The 22,561-nt window shown below is 37.5% G+C and overlaps 1 protein-coding gene across 1 annotated transcript in view; it reads right to left on the bottom strand.

Annotated features, from left to right (window-relative positions):
• The window catches only part of KIF26B (kinesin family member 26B), a 284,016-nt gene that overhangs the window by 213,865 nt on the left and 47,590 nt on the right, over positions 1-22,561 (bottom strand). The window lies entirely within an intron of this gene.

Here is a 22,561-nt window from a genome sequence, read left to right as displayed (position 1 = left end):
GTATGTTACACTCCTTAATTACATGTGTAACTGTGTTTAACATCAAGAATTTATCATTCAGTGAATAAAGAATAACTGCCTCCTTCTTGACAAAATCAGACTCAGAAAATGCAGGAAGTGTACTCCTTGCCCTATCTCCCCATTCTGACCAAGCCAAGGAGGGCTGGTTGAATTTGAGTGAGGGAATCAAAGCAACAGAATCACAGAAGGTTTAAGGCTGAAACCTCTGGAAGTCACCTGATCTGCTCAAGCAGGGCCACCCAGAGAAGGCAGCACTTAGGACCACTTTTGAGTGACCTTGAATATCTCCACGGAAGGAGACTCCACAACCTCTCCAGAAAGCCTATGCCACTGATCAGTCATCCTTACAGTGAAAAAGTGCTTAGTGATGCTCAGATGGAACCTGCTAACACATTTTTTTTTCATTTCTTTTAGAGCATTCTAGCTTCCTGGCTGGCAACAGTACTCAAAAGAGCATACGTAGCAAACTAAGCAAGGTGCCAAACGCTGAGTCAAACCCATTACTTAGGACAAGAGATTCCACTTTTAGGCATGCACCTGGGAAATGAATGTGAAGACTCATCAAAGCAATGAAAAGTCATTCTCCCTTCCTTCTCTGGAAGGAGGAAATCCCCTGGCTTCCTGTACGGCAACAGTGCAGAGATCACTGACTGAACATGTACAAATGGTGACAGAACAGATACGATCACATCTAACGTGAAACGTTATGGCACATTTCAAAGAGGGAGAAAATGTGGAAACTGGCATAGTGCAACTCTTTGGTAAATACGCAGGTGGAAAATAGCTATCACTGTTGAGAGATCCCACTAGGTTTCAGCCAATACGTTAAGTCTTTAGCTGATGTCTTCATTCAATGTTAAAATACCTTTCAGGTCCCAACCCAGAAAGTAATTCCTGTGTTACATTTCATTTGCAGCTTTTAGCACATCAGATTAATCCAGAAACAGGCTGCCTAGACCAGTAGGCGCAATCAAAAAGGAATTTTAGGGTAAATCAAGGAACCTAAAGTCATATGGCTCCTCATGTAGCTATACAAGGCTGCAAAGGGCTTCTACAGGTAGGGACACATATGTAATGGCTCAATGTGCAGTAATCTACAGAAATTAGGTGACAAGACAACATCTGTAAGTAGAGTCACAACAGTCCTGTGTGGAAAGTCCCACAGAAGGGAAATGGGTGTCAGACCTGTCACTAAACTGTGGAAAGGCTCTGCCAAGACACGTGCTGCAGACCCACTGCACAACCAAGGAGCTCCCCGACTTAGACCACCAAGGACACCTCACTGAGCCTTTACCCCAGTACAAATTTAGTTTTCAAAAACATATTCTCTGTATCATTCTCCCAGTTCTGCTCTCACAGACCACAGAGGTATGTGAGCAAACAGAAAGGGGTGCTGGACTTCCCATTCTTCCTTCAGTGCCCTGTTTTCACCATGGATGCCTTCCTGGTCACTCTGAACTCCCCAAAGTTTTCAGCTACTGAAGTCTTTTCAGAAGTCAAAATAATGCTTCAACATGTACGTGGCAGAGAAAAAGACAACTATGAAGTTAAAAATAACTGTAGATTATTCACACATTGGTTTGGTGAGACAGGGAACAAAGAACATTAGCAAACCCAGATATTACACAACTTACCCCAATGAATAAATTTTCTTGATTATGTTTATTAGAGAGCTCCTATCCAAAAACCCAAACTACCTTAATTTGAAACACTTTAGGCTCTTCTAATACAAAATACTAACCAAAAGTAACTAAATTTTGCAAGAACCAGGAAGTGGCATTTTCCCTTGGCCTCTAACTATAAACAGCTTGCTTTGGTGTCTGGCACAAAGAGCGTGTCTTTTAGTCTTTAAAGTGTTCTATATCCTTGTAACAGTTCAGGGCTAGTCATGCTCACAATAATTCAGTTAGGACCAAATTCTAAGACAGCTGTATCTCTCGCCATTTTTCCCCACATGAAGTCCCCCAGTTTTTCTTTACTTTCCTATCTCCTAGAAGTACTTCACAAATATGCAACAATACTTCTTTTCTTTCCAATCCTTCATCAATTCAAAAAACCTCCCATAAAACATATCATTGCTTAATATATATTTCAAGCTTCTTTTATCAGTGAAAACAACACAACAATCGCCGCAAAGGAAATGCTAGAGGATGGTAAGAATGAACTTCCCCTTTCTCACATTTGCAAACAAAGTAGAAAGTCATGCTGTAATTTCAAATTAGAGAAATTTACGTTAAGAAAACGGAAGTGATTTTTTTTTTTTTATATTATGTTCCCCTTATCCAGAAGTAAATTAAAAAAAAGCAAACTCTTGAGGCTTTTTTCCACTATATAAGCGACCTTTGATCAGATACCTGAGCAAATATGAACTAATATGCATATTGTTTCCTCAGCGTCTGCTTCTTCAAAAAACACAAACCCAACAAAACAAATTTACAGACTAACAAGACTGTCATGCAAGTTGTTCTCTCTCATGTTACTGTACAGATCTTTACTACATTTGACAAATGACCAAAGCCCAGTCATCAGGAATCAGAAATAGGGACCATTGTAAACACCGATTTCAAAACTTCCAGATCAAATATTCTAAAGCAATTGTATTTCACTTAAAAGACAGATTTTGCAAAAATTTTTGTGAGGAAAGAATTTTTTTTTCTCCCCTGCCAAGATTACCTCAATGAACTGATGAGATACCCATTCCTCTCCATCCAGAGAAATGTTTGTGGTGTCTTATAAGGCAAGCTGTTAATAAGACCAGAAGCTCAACGTACAGAGGGGAAAAAAAAAAGAGTGCAAATGGAATTGGTGTAGGAAGCTGAAATAAATTGAATAGAAAATGAAAATAGCCAACAAGGTGAAACTTTTATTTGCTAAGGTTTGTTCATCACATAGAAAGTTCAGCATAGGAACTATTAGTCTTCCTAGCCTGTGATACAATCATTTTAAGAGATCCCTAGATGACAATACAATTTTATCAGTGCTTCTAGAAGACAAATACCTGGAACTTGTTTCAACTGGTTTTAGCAGATTGTTTGCATTTAAGGAATACACAGAATCTATGAGAACCAAACCTTTGTAGCACAGAAGTCCACACATTGCACATTGAGGCACAATCATAAGTTGAATTATTTGGTGATATATAGTTCTGTAGGCAAAGTTTTCACCTCTCCTGGAAGGCCATCAACTACACATATCCCCAAAAGCTACAGTTATTAGTATTAGCAGTTTCTCAGTCGCACAGCACTGTAACCAAGAACTCTTACAGGTAAATATGAGACATGTGCAGGAAGGATGGTCAGGCACTGGAACAAGCTCCTGAAGGTAGTGGTCATAGGCCCAATATGCCAGAGCTCAAAAAATGCTCAGACAACACTCTCAGACATAGGTTTTAATTTTGAGCAGTCCTACACAGAGTGAGGAGCTAGATGCTATGATCTTCATGGGCCCCTTCCAACTCAGGATATTCTACAGTTCAAAATGTCAGTATAACTCCAAAAACTAAATGCAATTTATATCTGAATGGCATTTGAACAGCATCATAAGGCTATTTAAAAAAAAAAAAAAAAAAAAACACAGCCACACAAAGATGGGATACTCTAATATCACTTGAACCTTAGTAAGCCACATAGTCTAAGATGGAAGACAGGTTACTTAAAATAGTTGGTCTGAGTTCGTAAGATTTGCCTGCTTTGAATCACCTCTGGTGGGCTGCGTCTTTCCCTGATGATCATAAAAACACCCGAAACCCACTGGTTTGAACGGACCTGAAGGATGTTCCAAAAGCTATATTCATCAAGGTGTTCCAAATCATCAACAACTGAAATGGTATAGCAACCCTGATGCCTGTGGAAAGAGGCAATGACATCAGTCTTGGACTTTCCTTAGGCAAAAGAGCAGATGATAAAGCATGGTCAAGTACCCTTGCCCTTCTGGCCCAAGTAAGTAGTGACAAGTACTGAAGAAGAAACACAGTCTTTGTCATCAGAGGACAAACACATAACTGCTATGACAAGCTTTATTTATATCCAAGAAACATCTCAAGATAATAATCAAATCACACTCAGAGCCTGGACAGAGCCTGCAACTAAATCAATATGTTCTAATTCCAATAAAAACCTCATTGGCTGTCTTCAGCTAAACTAGGAAGATGTCTTCAACATTACTGTGTTTATACTGAACAAGAAAATTGTTTCTGTTCTGTTCTCCCTCAGCTGCTGTTCATTAAAGCTATTTAATTTACTAAAATATAGCAATCACTGTGAAAACAGTAGAAATCTGCGTTTAAGCTTAAATGTATCTGAATTTTGAAATGAACAATACTCTCACAGCAAATACGATGCATTAAATATGTATGGTTCCCTGGGATGTAGAAGCACAAGACCAAGTTATATATATGTTACATGGGCAAAACAACAAAGTAAAAGAAAAAAACACAGTAACTAAAAAAAAAAGTAAACAGCACAGGTACATAAAAATCACCAATAAAAATGAATTGTTGCAATAATTTACAGTCCAATGTACCTAAAACTTCTAGGATAAACTAATTTCTATACAACACAGAGAGGTTTTTGCTAGCTGTAAATTCATTTTGCTCTGTCTTATCCTCAAAAGCAACACATCTGCCTGAACGGATCTGTCTTTCTCAGCTGTCCTCAAGTGTAGTGGTTTAACAGTCCCTTCAGGTTCTGTGGCACAATGAACCAATTATTAGTATCATTCATAGTACAGGCCCTACAAATGTCAAGAATTAAACATATACTCAGCACAGACATGAGTACAACTAGCATTTTGACTTGAAATTTGCTGATCAACTGGCTTCTCCTCATTAACCTTAAAAACAAAAATTCAATGACCACCTCTAATTCCTCTAATTCAGTTGTAGAATGTGAAGCCATTTGCACAACTGTTTATAAAAATATAGGCAGATCTATTTCATAATACACATACCCTACCACTTATTATTCACATAGCAATAAAGGGGAAATATTTATGTTGCCCTAATGCTAACTGCACTGGCCTTCTCTCTGACAAAGATGTGGCAGCACAAACTCAATGAGGTTCACAAGTCTAAATTCACTCTGTTGAATTTGGGCTTATGAAGTGAAGCACAAAACAGGTCATTTTGTTGCCAACAGTCACACTCCTCCACATTAACTGCATGTTTTCCTTCCTTTCAATACAATTGCTGAATCTGCAAACTTGGCTGGGAGCCACGTGGCCCGTGAACCTCACAAGTGGATGTCAGCACTTCTGTGTCTATGCTGCAGGGATACCACCATGTGCTGATGTCCTTCAGAATACAGGCTTGTTGCATCCTAATATCAGAAGCTTTCTAAAAGACGGATATCCATAATTTCAGACACCACAGCACTGACAGAGATTAGAGGAAAAGTTTAGGTCATGAGAGGATTAGATCACCCTCAAAGGAGAATGCCAAAGTAGGAATCCACATGACAGGAGAAATCAGACTAAGACCAAGCCTCAATTTAGGATCAAGGGAATGAGAGAAAAGAGGTAAAATAACTAGCTCTAAAAACTCATCCGTACTCTTCCTTGGTATCACACTTCTGACTCATCGGCATTTCCCACTCAGTCGCTAACCATTTCTGCTATCTACTTTATCAGCTTCCAGATACATGAAACACTTCCTGGACAACATTAGGATTTTTTTCTCTATCTGCACCATTATATTGACTGAGTAAATTTTCCATGTTCTCACTCTTATTTATAAATACTGACACACTTCAGTGCAAATCTGATATAGAGATTAGTAATTGGATATGATGTAAACAGAGAAATCTCTTATTTTGTGGCAAGTATGTAGTGGCAGAGGAAACCCATGTCACCCTGGATAAATTGGTACAGCTTTATTAAAACTCAATGAGATTGCAGAAATAAGAAGCAAGCTAGCCTTCCCATATCCCACATAAATTGAGGACACGTTCAGTACTCCATTACAAGAATATGTACCTTCTGTCTATCAGATCTTAGAAACAGAAGAGGCCTAGCTAACACTTGCATGAGAAATAACTTGGAAATTCATGGAAAGTACTGAAAAAATGAACTTCTGAATGTTGATGCTGCGACCGCAGAACTAACAAAAAGGGTATGAAACTGAAAAGCCCTGTGCAATGGCTTCATATTTGACTTCAAACACATTACAACAGAAGCCCACCAATTCCATCACACTTGAACAGAAATAGTACCTTTAAAGAGTAGGAGACCCACAGCAATAGTAAGAATCAAGACTCAACTCATTTTCACAAGCCTTCACAAACAGAAGGTATGGCCAGAAAAAGCACGAAGTTAAAATTATTAGCCCCCGCATTTTTTCCAAAGTGGCACAAGGGCAATCAGAATGGTGCTGAGAATGGTGAGGATGACAAGCTTCGAGTGAAAAATAAACTACCAATCTGCACAACTTTCCTAAGGAAAAAAAGACTACTGTCAGTTAAATAACCCAAGGTCCTATAGGATTAGTTGCAGAGCTCCCCTCTTTTAAGGAGGGGAGCACGATATCTAGCAACAGCAGGTCCTTCACAGAGCTTAGATACTTTAAAAAAAAAAAAAAAAGAAAGAAAAAGGTGGGAGGCACACCACTTCCACAGCTGAACACAAAGATGACTGACCTTCAGCTCTTATCCTGAAAAGCTGGAGGAGCTAGAGCAAGCTGATTTTAGTGGTTGCTTTACGAGCAAAGTAGTTGATACACAGTCTGACATATAAAAAGGAAGATATTCAAAAAAATAAGAACAAATACTAGAATAGATTCTTACAACTATCTAATATGTCTACGCAATGAATACACCACATTATCTTTTCAATTTGCTCCAGTGCCCTGCCTTCTTAGTAGTAGCACATGGTAGCTAAAATGCACTGGTAGCACACAAGAGTAAGACGTGACTAATTTACAGGATTTGCAGAATTAGGCTGCAGTCTAAAAATAATATGGCAAAGTAAAAGGACGATGGACCTCCTCTGGTATATACAGAGATCTAGAAAATGAAGAAAAGGTCAATCACTGAAATCATTATGTGCCATGAAGAGTGCTTTAATGAGGCTCTATCAGAGTAGAGTTGCTGCCCGTGTTTGTATGTTACTTTAAAGTGATAGGTATCTAGGTGCCAAAAAAAAAAAAAAAAAAAAAAAAAAAAAAAAAGAGCAGTAGGGAAGGGGACACAAAGAAGCAGCAGCAAAGAAATAGTTCCCACTTGGAAAATGCCCAAATCAGCCTCTTATACTGCAGTTTTTCTCAAATCATTTCTTTTGGTTTCAGCAATACCTACCACGGTGGACTTTCAAATTGTTCACGAATTCCAGCTAGATGTGGCAATAACAGCAAATATCTGGGGAGATGGAGGGAGGGAAAAAGGGAGAAAAGTAGGGATAAAAATGAAACTAGAAATTCATTTGTTTCAAGTTGTCCTCTTACACAGAGGTGGAAACTCAGCAGCTGACTTTAGAAACATGAGCTTATTTCTGGGGAGCAATTTCTGCAGGGCAGAAATCAGGCTCCTTTTCAACAGGGAACTGCTTTGCAGGAGGTCACAACACAGGTCTCAGTAGGAGTGTATGGAGCCTTGTAGATGTTCTTTAATTCGTGTTCCCTGAGTGGGCAGTGAGGCAGGCTAATAAGAGTGCTTTCAGGCACAAAAAGAAAGTCTTCTTGCTTCTTGTAATCCTTTTAAAAGGAGCCACTGTGTCAATATTCTTTTTTTTGTTTTTTCTTAAATAAAAAAAAAAAAAGTATAGCAATTACCTTACAAAGGATATTATAGTAAAGAAACCTTAAAGTGCTGTGGGTGAGAGTGGGAAAGAAGAAAAAACCCTCAGACCTTGTTGTCAAGCTGCTTTCAAGGCTGGATGTTATTCCTGCCATATGACCTAAAAAAGGAGGGGTTTGAGGGTTCCCGGGTTCACCCCCCCCCATGGTAGTGGTTGCTTGGTTGTTTCTTGTTCGTTTTATTTCTCCCCTGTGAAAGCTGAGCGGCTACTAACTGCCTCTGAAGCAGGTGATAAAATGGGCACAGAAACGAAAAGAATAGGTGGTTTGATTTTCTTTGTTTTGCTTTGTTGTTTGTTTTGTTGTTGTTGTTGTTGTTGTTTGTTTGTTTTGTTACTGCTGTGCTGTTTGTAGTTTTGCTTGTTTTCAGTTTTTGCTGTGTGTTTTGTTTTTGTTTTGTTTTGTTTTTTGTTTTTTTGTTTTTTTTTTTCAAATGAGAGGGAGTTGTTAACTTAAAACCAGTCTCCCAAGCTTCTTCTGTAAATTTAACTGGGAAAAGATTTCTACTGTAGGAAACAGTAGCAAATTACTATCAACTCAGAGTTAAGGCAGGAACTTTGCAAGCAGTACTGCAACGGCCAGAGAATCTCTTTCCTTTCACATGTAAAACACATCCCAGCCACCTATGGAAATGTCTCAGCTTCAGGAGGCAAGGCATCTCGCCCTAGTCCTAGAGCAACACCAAGCAGCAAAATCATAGGGAAAAATCAACAGGTTCACCAAGCTGCAATTTCATCCCCAGCTATCACTCTGCAAACATCTCACAATTCAGCCACAGCTCCTTTAAAACCGTGCCTACGTTTATGTTTCACACGCTCTGGTCTTGCTCTGCGATGCTTGCCAAAATTGTCAAATGTCTGAGAATAACTGTTGTCCCAGTGCAGAATAACCATAACAACAAGCTTACGATGCACAGGTCAGGACTCAAATGGGTATGAGACTAAATCTTCTTAGACTGCATTTATCAGGTGAAATTTTAAAGAGAATATCAATAATGAGAAGTGGGATTTAATTCATAAATAAATGCTTTCCTCTAATGCAGGTATTGCAGAAAAACACTAGATGCAAATAGAAGGAACTCTGAGGGAAATAATACAGACTACTTTGTCATATGTACGTGTTATATGTTGAGTATGTCTCAAATAACACTGTCTCTGAACAGGTATTGGAAAAAGTTACTCTGACTATGTTTCAGGCATTCTTACTAGCACATTGCTTCAAAAAAAAAAAAAAAAAAATTGTAAACCCAATGCAACTGGTCACTTAAACTTAGCTCACAGTAATGCATTAGAAGAACAGTGCAAATGTGACCAGAGCTAGAGAGAAATCTAGGCTGCTATCCTTCTCAAGAAGGAGACTTTCAAAAGAACATAGCCAATCAAAGCCAGTGATAAAATTCACATTGATGTCAGTGATCAATAAATCAAAATAATTTGTTGCTCACTCAGGGAGAAGTTATTATCCTCCTAATACAAAAAAACTCTAAAAAGAGAATCTTTTCTCTGATGTCTGACAGTAGATAGTATGCCTTCCTCAGGCTAGGCAAGTTGAACTTATGTTTGTAACAAACATAGCTGAATATCCTGACATGTCTGATTCTATAGTACTTTGTCTCATTTTCCTCAGATGTCGCACCACAGATTCCACAAAATAATTTCCCTTGTGGAAGTTGTGTGGCTACTTCCCACAGCAAATTGATTCTGATGATGGCACTGTCCCACAGAAAGTTCACTCAAAAATCACTTGACACTTCTGACTGTATAGAGAGGTGGTGAATTAAATCAGCAGTTCCCAAGTGTGGAAGCGTGCATGAATAATTTGCTGTCTCATGCTACAAAAGCAATAGGATGATGGACAGTTTAAGGGCTGGTGAGTACTTACACACTCTTACACAGTGAGGTACGTTGCCCTTTCACTAACAGCAGCAGTACATATGGAGTACACTTATCTGCACATACGAACATTTCATAGAATCATGGATTCACTTAGGCTGCAAAAGACCACTACGATCATCTATTCCACCCATCAACCCATCACCACCATGCACACTAATCCATGTCCCTCAGTGACACTCCTACCCCTTACTTGAAAACTTCCAGGGATGGTGACTCCATACCTCCGTAGACAGCCTGTTCCAATATCTCATTATTTGCTGAATCAGGTCTTTCATATCCAAGATAAACAATTTTATCTATCTCTTCTTATTTCACCTTAAGACGCAATTTTGTTTTGAAAGCAGAAGATGAAAATTAATATTAGTTTTTATCTCTTTTTGCCAATCCTCCCAAAAGTTTACTCTAAAATGAGAAAAAGTACACCATAACAGGATTTGATATCACTTCCTTTGATATGTGAAACAAAAACTGTGACTCCAGGAGACTGAGAAATGTTAATGGAAAATTAAGAGTGATGAATAGCCCACAGGAAGCCTCACTTATTTCCCTGAATGCAAGACTAAGAATCAAAATAATAATAGAAAAGAAAGGCTACAAGATCAAATCACATTTTGGTTCCTACCGAAGCATATATTAATTCCACATCCCATAACACTTTCCATCTGTTAGTTCTAAGCTCTGCTTCATCACGTACAAAAAAAAATTCTGAGGAATCCATAAGATCTGATACTCTATTTCTGCTCAAGCTGTAAGTATTTGTTACAAATTCAAAGAACAAGTCCTGTTTGCCTGGCTCACAAATACTGTTCTGCTGTTTTCCCTTGGAGTAGTCATGTGAATACAGAAAACAATACTTTTCTACAAGAAATATACAACTGGTACTATAAATATCCTACCAAGTTTAATCCCATAAGAAAATAATTTCTTCTTATTATTAATAGAAGACCTTTTTGCTTTTCTCAGAGAAGAGAGTATTAAAATTTTTACTGAACTACTGCAAGACAAGGACAACTGTTAACTGTTTTAATTACCTGACACTTGCCTTTCACCCTGATTGAAAAGGAACAGATTTAGGGGGGCAACTTCTGTGTTCCAACTACAACAATAGCACAACTTAAAAATGGTAGGGAGTTAGGGGAAAAAAATTGAAAATTCTCACCACCCCTCACTTTCATTTGATCAATCTTAGAAAAAAAATAAAAGGGGGGGGGGAGAAATGGGGTGAGGGGGAAGTATTGTGCCATGTCTGCATCTGCTCACAAAAGGAAACTGAGTCTCTATCCTGCTGAAGACCTCTCATAGCACAGGATCTCTGGAGGCATTACATCACTGCTGATCAAGGAACACCATTGCACACATCCCAGTATTGCCTTTCATCTTACTTTTAGTGCTCCAGCTCCCTGCTATGTTGAGATTATTCTTGTTGGCATGCTTCAATTTTGGGTCTACATCAGTAAATATAATTTAGGTTGATCTTGGCTGAGATTACAAGCAGTGAAGCATCAAGATTCCTGTAATTCAGGCCTACACTGAGCACCTAGAAAACTAGAATCATTAGGCACAGAATAGCATATATTCCGCTAAATCCCCTAAAAAGCCAGCACTTCAGTAAGATAAAAATGCACCTGAAGTGTTTCTTTCTTATTTTTTAAAAACACGACGAAGAGACAAAGCAGTGCCTGCTCCAACAGCCCAGATTTCTTCAGTGTGCAATTTAAGATGGCTACCACTGAGAAACATTAAGTAGCCCCACTCCACTTCCCATTCTTCAGAAGTGGATCGCTCAGTACAACAGAATAGCAGGGCTTTACTAAAAGTAGTAAATTCACAAGTCTCTCTTTTTGGTTTCCAGTCAAGAATTTTCTTGTCAATAGATAAATGAAAATCCAGATATAATTAGATGAATTTAAGGCATTAAATTATTGCATTTTTGTGTTGCATAATAATGGGGGTGTTGTACATACTTCCAGTGCATCTGCCCTCATTAAATAATCAGATGAAGGACTATGTAAAAGTATTCCCACTACTACAGAACAAAAATCCTAGAGAAACCATTTGTTCAAGTCATACATCATTTGCTTATAACAGATCCAGTATAACATCCAGACACAGTCATCTGTTACCATCTTGTACTGAAGACTTCAGGGATCACTTTCATCACAGCAGTTAACAGCTCAAATAAATCTTGTGGTGAAATCCATGGATTTTTTTTTTTTTTTTTTTAAGCCTCCATGTCATAAGAAACAAAATTCAGCAATTTAGTGTCCAGAAAGGCTTTCATCAGACAGTTCATGGCTTACCAGAAAAATCATGAGGGCAGAAGACCTACAAGTTCCCCTGTACAAAGCCTCTCTCTCCAAGTCATAGTTTTCTAACAGCCCAGTGATGATGGGAGCCAGAAACTGAAATTAGGCAAGTGTTTCCTACTTGTGGCTTTCTCTTAATGTGAACAGCAGCTGGAGACAGACAGTACCACAGAATTGTACTGCCCCCCTCAAACCACTAACAAGCACGCTGTAAGCCCAGTTTAGGAACCACTATCAAATTTTGAGCTTAGAAAAGCGAAGACATAAAAGAATGTATTAAGATTACCTGTCACATTAAGCATATTCCATATGTTTAAGACCTCCTGTGATCTTATGACAGTGAACTAATGCATTGCATAGATCTAAATAAAAATAATCAACTCAGTTTAGAACTAATTTGTGCCTGTACATTTGGCTGAAGTCTAGTTACAGGATACATAAAATAAAAATCAGGCATCTAAACATTCCTTTGGCTACCTTTGATTATTTTGTTCCCACATCTCTTCATATTACTGCTGCCTTCATTCTCACTAGCCCTAGTGCAGCTCTTAACTAGCACTGCCAAACTACCACAAGTAAACTCAAAGCTGAAAGAAACTAAAATGCAGAGACAAATGTGAATTATAGAACAAAACCGGCTTTGCTCAAGACATTTTAGTTCCACTGCGAGTCCAAAGTAAAAGTCATCCTCTTTTGAGTATGACTTAACATTGAGATTTGTTAATGTCACTTCGCTTTTATCACAAACCCAAACAGTTTGTGAACATTTGAGAGATAGATATTTACCAGTTCTCTATCTGTCTTTACTTGAAGTTTTGGCCATAGTAAACAGACAACAGAGTTGTCTTAATTAAAAAAAAAAAAAAAAACAAAACCAGAATGCTATTAAAAGAACAAAAAAGCACAAAACCTAGATCTACTCTCCCTCCATAAAAGAATTGTTTCCTGGTTTCACAGGCTCTCCTGTCTGATACCCTACTGCCAAGTTACAGAAGTAGAACACACACTTCAACATTCAGTTTCCATTACAGAAGAAACCAGAAAGCCTCAGACACATATGCATGAACACAAAGGCTATTTCATTTTACTTGAGTTGTAGCTTTGTACTGTGGATTTATAAACAGTGAGCAAAATCCCACAGAGACAGTACACTATCCACATGAAATTTTATGCAGCTTTAAAATGATAGTCTGTTGCCTGAAGAAAACAAAACACATGTCCCTTTAAAGGTAAGTTATATACAAGGTTTACCTTAAATGCAATTTTTTTTTTTTTTTTTTTAAAACATGCTACTTTAGCTTTAAAAACTAAAAACATTACAAGCCAGTTTTCAATCTATAATGGGCAAATTCTCTTCTAACACAAAAAAAATGCCAAAACTTCCTGACTGGCATTGTTTTTAAAAAAAACAGTTACCTTCATTCTTACTAATGATTCAAGATCTAAATCTATCACATCCATCTCTTTTCCTGGCCCTAATTAAAGTCAGAACTAAAACTGGTATCAGTATAGCAAAGACTGCCAGTTATCACTATGGACAACTCAAAGGTATTTTGACAATTTATCTCGCTCAGAACTTCCCTCTCAAAAGAGGAGTGATGAAATCAGAGATACAATTCTTAAATTGCAGTGCTAATAATCATTTGCTATCTGTGATTAGATTCAGTTCCCTAGTAAAAAACTCATGGCTTGGAGAATACCTCAACAGAAAGATGCTACAAGACAGAAATCAGGATACAGTAAGCCACACGCAAGCTTACTCTTGACCTAAGCTCTTAGATCAAACTTCTTCACAACACCTCCCACCAACTCACAATTTCACTGAAGACTCTTTGCTTCTCATTCCATGCCATTCAAGCTGGCCATCAGGGTCCTGAGTAATAGCCACCCATTAAAACACCAACTGCATAGTTATGGAGAGAATTCTCAGAAAGATCAGCTGTCTTGGTTGATAACGTAACACAAAAGGTTAAAAAAAAAAAAAAAAAAAACCTTAAGGGTAAGGCATGGAAACAGCAGCGCTACTTCAAACAGCTGCAGGACACATAGAATGGCATTGCCATCTCCATCTTACAGCAAAGGACAGGACAAAAACTGAAACAAATTGCGACTAAGGCTATGGTGTTGTGGTTTCATTACAAGATCAGTGGATATAAACAAATACCAGAACATCTTAAGTGAAACATGGACTTATCACTGCCTTATTTAATTTGCTGCAAGATAGAGCTCTCTTTACTCATGTCCCTAACCTCAATCTCCCCACATCCTCCCAGTATTGAGTCAGGATTGAACCAGAGGCTCTTCTCACTGGCACGTTTCCAAACACTATTGCTCTTAGTCAGATGCAACTTCCAGTTATACAGGCTAGTAGCTAACCACAAAAGTATACATAAGCTGTAAAGTCACGCTCTCATTTTTGCAACATTTTCTCTTTTACAGTAAGAAGCAACATTTGGTCCTTGGAATTTCAGATAACTGTTTTTCAAGCTAGGAAAATAAGAAACATTTAACTAGCGCTGATGAGTAGCAAGCACGCTTTTATAAGGAAAGAGATACTTAACAGACTAAATTTGACACTGCATCAACAAGTGTCATCCAACTAACAGTTTCTGGATAATTTTCTCTTATTAATTCAACCCAAGATACCAATTCATAATAGGCGTAATTTCATAAATCTACTTTGTATTTTTCTACAGCAAATTGACTAGGATTTTCTCTTCAGATTTACTCTGTAGTTCTTTATCAGGCTTTTTACTTGTACATGACTGGACTGATTTTTAAGCATTTTCAGAAAGAATAATCATGCTTAGAAATTCCAGACAGGATTTCTGAAAACTGATGCAGATGCTATTCTGAAACTGAAGTTACACTTGAGCACTGAGAACTTCTACTGAATTATTTCAACATCCAGAGACAACACCACTCTGGTATTATTAAAACAGGACCAAGTTTAAGTTTTACGTGTAATACTGGGAAGAAATTCAGTAAAGGAATGGAGCAGATTTCCATATATTCATCTGCCTGTTTTTGAATTGGGTCTGCTTTATCAGAACTCTGGGAAAGAGAGGCATTTCCCACAGAGAATCCAAATCCATTCAGGTGTTGTTGTTTCTCTTAGAACTATTTACATGAAGAAATGTCCTGAGGTAAGACAGCTGAAGAAGATTGTGAGAAGACATCGAAGATAAACAGCAAAACAAAATTAAAAGTCTATCCAATATTATGAAAATGTAAATGTCAGTAAAGCAACCAAAGAGAACAGTTTAGCAAATAAGTCAATGTTACTCTGAAGTGCTCAAAAAACAAGGACCTCAATTCAGAGACACCTCCCACCAATACTTGCAGGAGTGGAAAAACATTATTTAAGTATGAAACTGCAGAGCAAGGAACCGTCATTGTCACTGCTAGTTTAAAATAATAATATTTTTTGAGACACTGCATTCAACTATTTCTGAGAAATCCATCTGCAGCCAGAAAACTCCCATATAAGATTAGTAGAAATGACAGGACTACACTGCCCTTTCCAAGGCATAGACATTTGTGAGAAATCTTATTTGCCTCAAATTCCATTGCTCTTCTACCTTCCAAGTTTGACAGTCTTGCTCCCTTCTGGTGGGACAGCCAGAACAAGTTATGTGTCATCACTAGAGAACACAGCCAAAGGAAAAGGTACAAAAGCAGTAAACAGCAGATCCACACCCCTGCCCCTCTCGCCCAATGAAGTCACTCCAAAAAAAAACAACCATTTGGTTCTCTGAACACAAAAGGCTTTCTTATTTTTCCATGTTTCCACTACCTCTATTTGTGCACCTAACTGTAACCTCCTGTCAGATTTGTTTCAAGCCCATATCAAAAGTATAATATAGTCCTGTCCCCTGTAATTCATCGAATCTTAAAATTTTAGCAGGACTGTTACAATCACAGTCCAACACAATAGCCACTCTCTGTGCTGCAGCAGCACTTCGCACAACAGCTATACTACAAGAGAAAGAGTTCTTGGATGTTTCTATAGAAATAGCTGAACGGAGCAGACCTACATGTAGAGGCCATCCAGGCAGATGATGTATTACTCTGCAAGAAGCCCCAAAAGGCACAGACAAAATAGAAGGAATAAAATAAACAAGATTTTCTGTGACCCTAAGGATGAGATTATAACGTTTTTATTTATTTATTTATTAAAGCTTGAGCAGGAAGCCTTTCTAAATTGCATTTCTTGGATTTTATCGTATTATCTTCATGGCACAGTTATTACACATTAAAGGTAATGACTCTCTTATGTGAGTAACCTAATATTGAACATGATTGATAACCCCTCTCTGGGCTTTGGAGAACACCAAATTTCCTAAATGGAAGGAGGGAGCAGAGTCAGCTGAGGAGAACAGGGAACAGCTTGAGTGAATTATGTGCATGCATATGGAAAAACAACTGCTAAGATTTCACTAGAACATGGCATTCTTTTGAAAGCACCCATTAATGGCAAATAGAAAAAAAAAAATCCTCAGCTCTTCCATTTTTAAGTAATTCTGTTGAAACTACAAACCAATATGTTTTTGTAGTTTTTAGACACATGGTACGTAGACATAGTCACATCAGTGATCAGGAGTTTATGGAAGAAAACGCATATTCCAACCTCGAATCTCAAGGGAAATGTAGCTATTATGATTCAAATTACCGGTATGGGTTGAACTCACTGAACAGATTACTGCTGCCCAGTTAGCTTGGGTCACTCTAGAGCATGTTTTATTCAGGCACAGAAGAAAACACAATGAGACAGCCCAACCAGTGTGTGGAACCACAATGGAAACTGTGACAGAATCTGATCCACCTGCCTCGAACAAAGTGCCCACATTGAAATCAAAATGAATTTCCTTCAGATATTCAACAGAAACATGACCATGGGAAAATAAAACACATTCCAGCAATATTTCCTGTAGAAAAAAAAATTCAGAACACCTACTGGAAAATCTCACTGGCTAGCTCCAGCAAAGCCAGCACCACTCATTTTAAAAAACTCTCACTCTTAAAAACTGTAGCGTGACAGGGAAATTCATAGCATCCTACAATAGTTTCTTAATGATTCAGAAGATCACCCATTTCGTCTTTGTGGACTTGCATAAAACTGGCTTATACTTTTGACTTTGCTGGGTCTGATGACCTCTGCCCTTTTAAGATGGGGATAAGCATTATCTCCAGAAAATAAAAACAAACCCTAGTCCTAGGTCTAGAAAGGATCTGCTCTTTTAGAGATAGGTTTTCCTCTCAATTGCTATTAATAAAACAGGATTTCTTTGTATTCATGTACTTGTTCATTCCCCCTGTAATCTACTGACTCTTTAGCCCACCACCTTGTTAATTAATTATCACACTGCTTAAGCAAGCCTAGCTACCATCGTTATTTCTTCGGAACTGCAGAAGTGAAATCAATGAGCAAGAAAATGATTTTTAAAAACAACGTTTGGTTTTAGCAAACTATCCCTAATAGATGCATTCATTGTAGAAGAGAAAAAAAGTGTTTTTATTTTGGGGTGTTTTTCGCAAACATGAGTTTGATCAGAGATCAAATAACTCTCAAAAAGCACTAACCCATCATCCAGTAGCTTCTAATCATATAACTAGAGCAAGCCATAGACAAGGAACAGTCTCTGACATACCCGTAAAGCAAAATACAGTGTTTGTTGACAGACTTATTTGGCACAGTTGTGCAGTAATTCAATCGTTCATGTTGTTAAGAGTAAGTCCCCTAAACTTATTAAGTCAACAGGAACACTAATCCAGCAGAACAATTTGATTGCTTGTCAAAATTTTGGGAAGTGCATTTGTCCCTTCTTGCAGGCAGGAAAAATGTGCTCTCCTTTTCCACCTAGTGGAGCAGGCCTGGTGAAGTAAAACAGCAGAAAAATCACTGGATATGATTTTCCTCATCGCCACCATTTACCAAAGAAGGAGCTGTCAGTAGCTGCTTGCTCCACCTGAGAAGGTCCAAACAAGTTGGGGAGCAGGGGACAACAGCATTTGTTAGAGCTTGCATGGGGTCCAGTGTAGTGATACCAACAGTTGGACATCATCAGGAAGTGGCAAGAGCTATTTCAGAGTCACTGTATCAAAATTCTAGAACAAAGCACTATTCTCACCCCTCCTCCTCTTATGTGTGCACTACCACATGCTAGTAAGCTTCAAAATTTCAAGAGATTTGAAAAGAGATTTAAAAGCAGCCATATTATGAATGGCATCATGTCAGCCATTTGATTTTTGATGACAAGACAACTTTAATCACAATCGTTACATCAATTTGTGGAAGAATTTTGTCAACTTATAGACTCCTTCCAGTAATAATTTCCTAAAATAGGCAATCAATAGTAGCCCATAATATTTCTCTTATTACAAAACCCAAGGCATTATTTCTCCTTTACTCTTAAATTTTTGTCAGGAACAAATACGGGCATCTAAACTATGACACAGGACATTTTCCAAATTCAACAGTTTATCGATGGAAGAAGTTCATGTGTTCAAATACTAAAGAAAGGCAACAACGACAAATAAAAACAAACAGAAGCAACTGCTTGGAACTATGGAGAAGGAAATCACGTCAGAAGCTGCTGCAACAATTACTTGTTCTCTCACTATGTTACAAGGGAGAACACTGCAAAAGGAGTTAAACAACAACCTATGAACTTCAGTTTGACAGTCAGAGAAGTTTTGTCCCATGCAAGCTCTGTTGTTTGTCCATTTTCACAGATATTGCCTCCTATCTTCTGGCAGATGTTTGAACTTTTAATTGTGACTTTTCCAATAGTGTCTTCAAACATTATTACGTCTTATTACATATTACATCTTCTGAAACAGAGCAGTTCATTTTATTACTTTGAATAAGTAAACCTCAAGCTGCTTCTCACACCCAGAAGTAGGTGCCTCCATTTATATTTAAAATATACATACACACACACACACAGAACGCTCATTCACTTCATTATTTTCGTCCCATTTAGTACATCAGAGAAAGTCCCAGGTCTGAAATTTGAAATTGAGTACGCCAGGCTTACCTACAGCAGTAGGTACAAGTAATGTGCAAGTCAATTCAATGAAATCAGTATTGCATGAAGCATGCAAGAGATATCATGAACCGTGCAGTTTGCTGTTCATCTGTGAGGCAGCGTGGAACTCTGTATTTGAAAGCAAGTGAAATGAACTGAGAATTGTTATCCCATGATAATGAAATCAACTTGGGTGACAGAGAAGCTGTCCAAGGTAAATGATATGATGAATGTGCCACTAAAATTTACACATAAAGCCTACTATCATGGACTACATTTCAGTCTAAGAAATTACTCTAACTTCTTGGGGTTTATTTTTCCCCTTTGGAACTGCTCCTAGAATCATTTTACCAAATACCATCTTCTTTTCAGACTTAAATAGTCTCACTTTTCTTATGAATTGCCTTTCCAGGCTTCCTTTCTGATACATAAAAAGAGCAACGCATGAGCATGGCAAGAGTTTGACCAAAACATGCTGTCATCACTCAAGTTAGAAACAAATACATTCGTGTTAAATTTGAGACTTGATTTTCTTCTTACTCTGTATTTAATATAACTTCCCACATATTTAAGCATTGTTATTTTCAGCATCCTTGTGTATTAGCTAAGAAATAGCAAGTGACACAGGGAAGAACAAAGCCACTCCTGACTTGTCTCCTTACCAGAGGAGCAAGCGCACAGAACTGCACCTTCATACACGCGTACTATTGAAATGTAAAGAGTAAGAAACAGCCCATAATAAGAGGGAGATCTCAACTAACAACTAAAACTCTGCTGGAAATTAACCTGAAGGAGTAAGCTTATGCAGTATGCAAAAAAAAAAAAAAAAAAAAAAAGACCAAAACCTAAAACATGTGTCATAATAAAGAAAAAAAGAAAAAGGAAGCCACCTGCACCCAATCCTGGTTCACAACAAACCTAAGCAGTACACAGTCCCAAAAAAAAAAAAAAAAAAAAAGCCATTCTTGAATGCAACACATTTCCAATAAAATTGAAGGAGTGGAAATAGGAACAGTTAAATACAGTGAAATTGTTTTCACTCTACTTCAGTCACAAACTACATTAACAAGAGCCTGCAGTTACCAATCATGGACACTCAACCAGCTATGGAACTTAACAAGGTATTTCCATTACTAGGTCTATTATTAGCCTTAGGGTGTGCAGGAATATAATATGGAACTACAATCTCCAGTGAGTAAATTTAATTTTGCTTGACATATAATGAATTCAGGTTAAGAAGCACTGTAACATTTTAGTAAATTGAGATATTGTAAATAGCTTGTAAATTTGAGTTAAAAGACTCAGTTTTAAAGCTAACTAAAAGACTATCAAAAGTAATTTTAATCTTTTAGCTTTCATTTCCACAATCATTTAGCAAATGCTTCCTTATCATACGCAGGCAGTGTGTTTGAAGGTAACTGAAAGTGAGCTCTTGAGTTCTCAGACCAAACCAGAAGTGATAAATGATAAAGATTTTGGAAAGGGGTAAATCCGTCTTCTTGACAGCTGAGTTAAGATAGGGGTCATTGAACTCTCCCTCAATGCTACAAATTATTTTTATGTTCTCAGACACAAAAATTCAAGGTTAATTCTAGTAAAGCCATTGCAATAACAGCTCCATAGAATCCTTTACTGAGGTTTAAGTATATTTTCTACAGTGCATGCAGAGCTCACTGACTAATAAGAATAGTTTTGACTGGATTCTCATGGTAGCACAACCTTCTCCAAGCTTTGCTATCCCAACCAGGGGACTTTCAACATGCCCACTTCAAGCCAATTTATTTCCTACGGATCTTAACTTCTGAACATCAGCTTGGAAACTTAGTCAAGTTTCCCATATTAAGGTTGAACTAGATATTACAATTCAAACAGAAGCTCAAAACAGAAATTGCCTGGTACACACAAACAGGGATTCAGAGCTTGGAAGCAGAAATCACAGTAACTTGGGAAACACAGGCCAGGAGATAACTGTCCCTGCAATAAATAGTCACTTGTGGATCAATTTGTTTGGGACAAAAAACTAACAATAAATTGTTCAAAAACTCTGAATCCCTGAGGAAGAAATAACAGAAATCCAAACATTTGCAGCTATGGTCAGAGAACTAAAAACCAAAATCTGAAACAATCATTTATGTAACTTGGCTTTCTCAGGTTTAAAATTTTGTTGTATTCAGACTTTTCCTATATAAAAGGCATCACAAATTAGTGGAGACAGGGAGGAATACTGCTAAAGGATAAGACTGGAGTGGCCAGAAATCAAGTCTCCAATAATCTCACCTCATACAAGTATTCTTACCTTACACTTCTAGATTTAACTTACCCCCTACCTGCACTCTTTATAAGACAGATGCATGGGTAAAAGCATTTGCAAAATCACTGCAGAGTACGTGAAATGTAGTAACTTACTAATGAATCAAACACTTGGTAACTGGAATTATTAACGTTAAGATATGGCACCAAAATAAAAAGAATTTCTTAAAAAAAAAAAAAAAAAAGAAAGAAAAAAAAAAGAAGATCTTAACTAGTACATTTGAGATTTAATCTAGAGGACAGTTTTCTCCAGTACAGTGTTCACGTGATTTATTGAGTGGATCAGGAGCTATATCTAATGAATCGTGATGTAGAAGAAAACTTATTTCTACACTAAAAACTCTTTATTAGTTTGTTTCCTCTCCTCAAACGAAGGTTTTACTATGGTAATAAACATGGCATCTGTAGTTCAAAGCAAAGCTCCAGCAGACTTTGAGTGATTAAAGAAACTACTAGAAAATCCACTTTCTGTATTTGATCTTTAGACAGCATACACCTCACTATGCTGCTGCTAGCAGCTCCTTGCCAGTTAAATGAAAAGAATACAAGCCATAACGGTAGGTTTGAAACCCAAACTCTGCTCAGGCCACCAATACATGTTCAAATGTTAAAACTGACAACCAAGATCTGAGAGTTTGTTGGGAAATAAATGCCTAAAAATCTCTGAGAATCCATCACAGCAAGCTTGAGCAGATTTAACTTTTTAATTAGAGGAGACCATCCCTTACACAAACTTAGCTCATGACCTGAAAGGTTATTATTCTGTAGAGAAAATATGCTCTCTCAGATTTCATTTCTATTATTTATAAGAGTAGAGGAATGCCTTTTCTCAAGTGTTGAAAGTAAGCAACCAAGACATATAAAGATACATCCAGTAGAAATACATCCTTTTACTGTGTGATCAGTACTTACGATAAGTTTCTTTTGAATAACTGAATGTTTTCCACACTGCTTGCTATCCTTCCTTCTGCTCCACATTGTTACTTACAGTAATCAGTACAGCATTGTAACAACACACAATGTCCAATATATCTTACTTGCATTAAATTTATCTCAAGAATATTCTGAGCTCCTGAATCCTATAGAAAGAATGCAGTTAAATAATTGACTTCAAAACAACTTTTTATCTTTTTTTTTTTTTGTCATCCCAGCAGTTACGTTGAAGAGAATCAGCATTGGCAAGTACTTACTGTACTTAAAAAAAAAAAAAAAATC

The sequence above is a fragment of the Lagopus leucura genome, unplaced genomic scaffold (genome assembly GCF_019238085.1).
Source record: "Lagopus leucura isolate 7727_CA_CO unplaced genomic scaffold, USGS_WTPT01 Super-Scaffold_73, whole genome shotgun sequence".
Taxonomy (NCBI): Eukaryota; Metazoa; Chordata; class Aves; order Galliformes; family Phasianidae; genus Lagopus; species Lagopus leucura.
The sequence above is the reverse complement of the archived record's forward strand: the minus strand, read 5'-3'. Positions and strand labels throughout refer to the sequence as shown.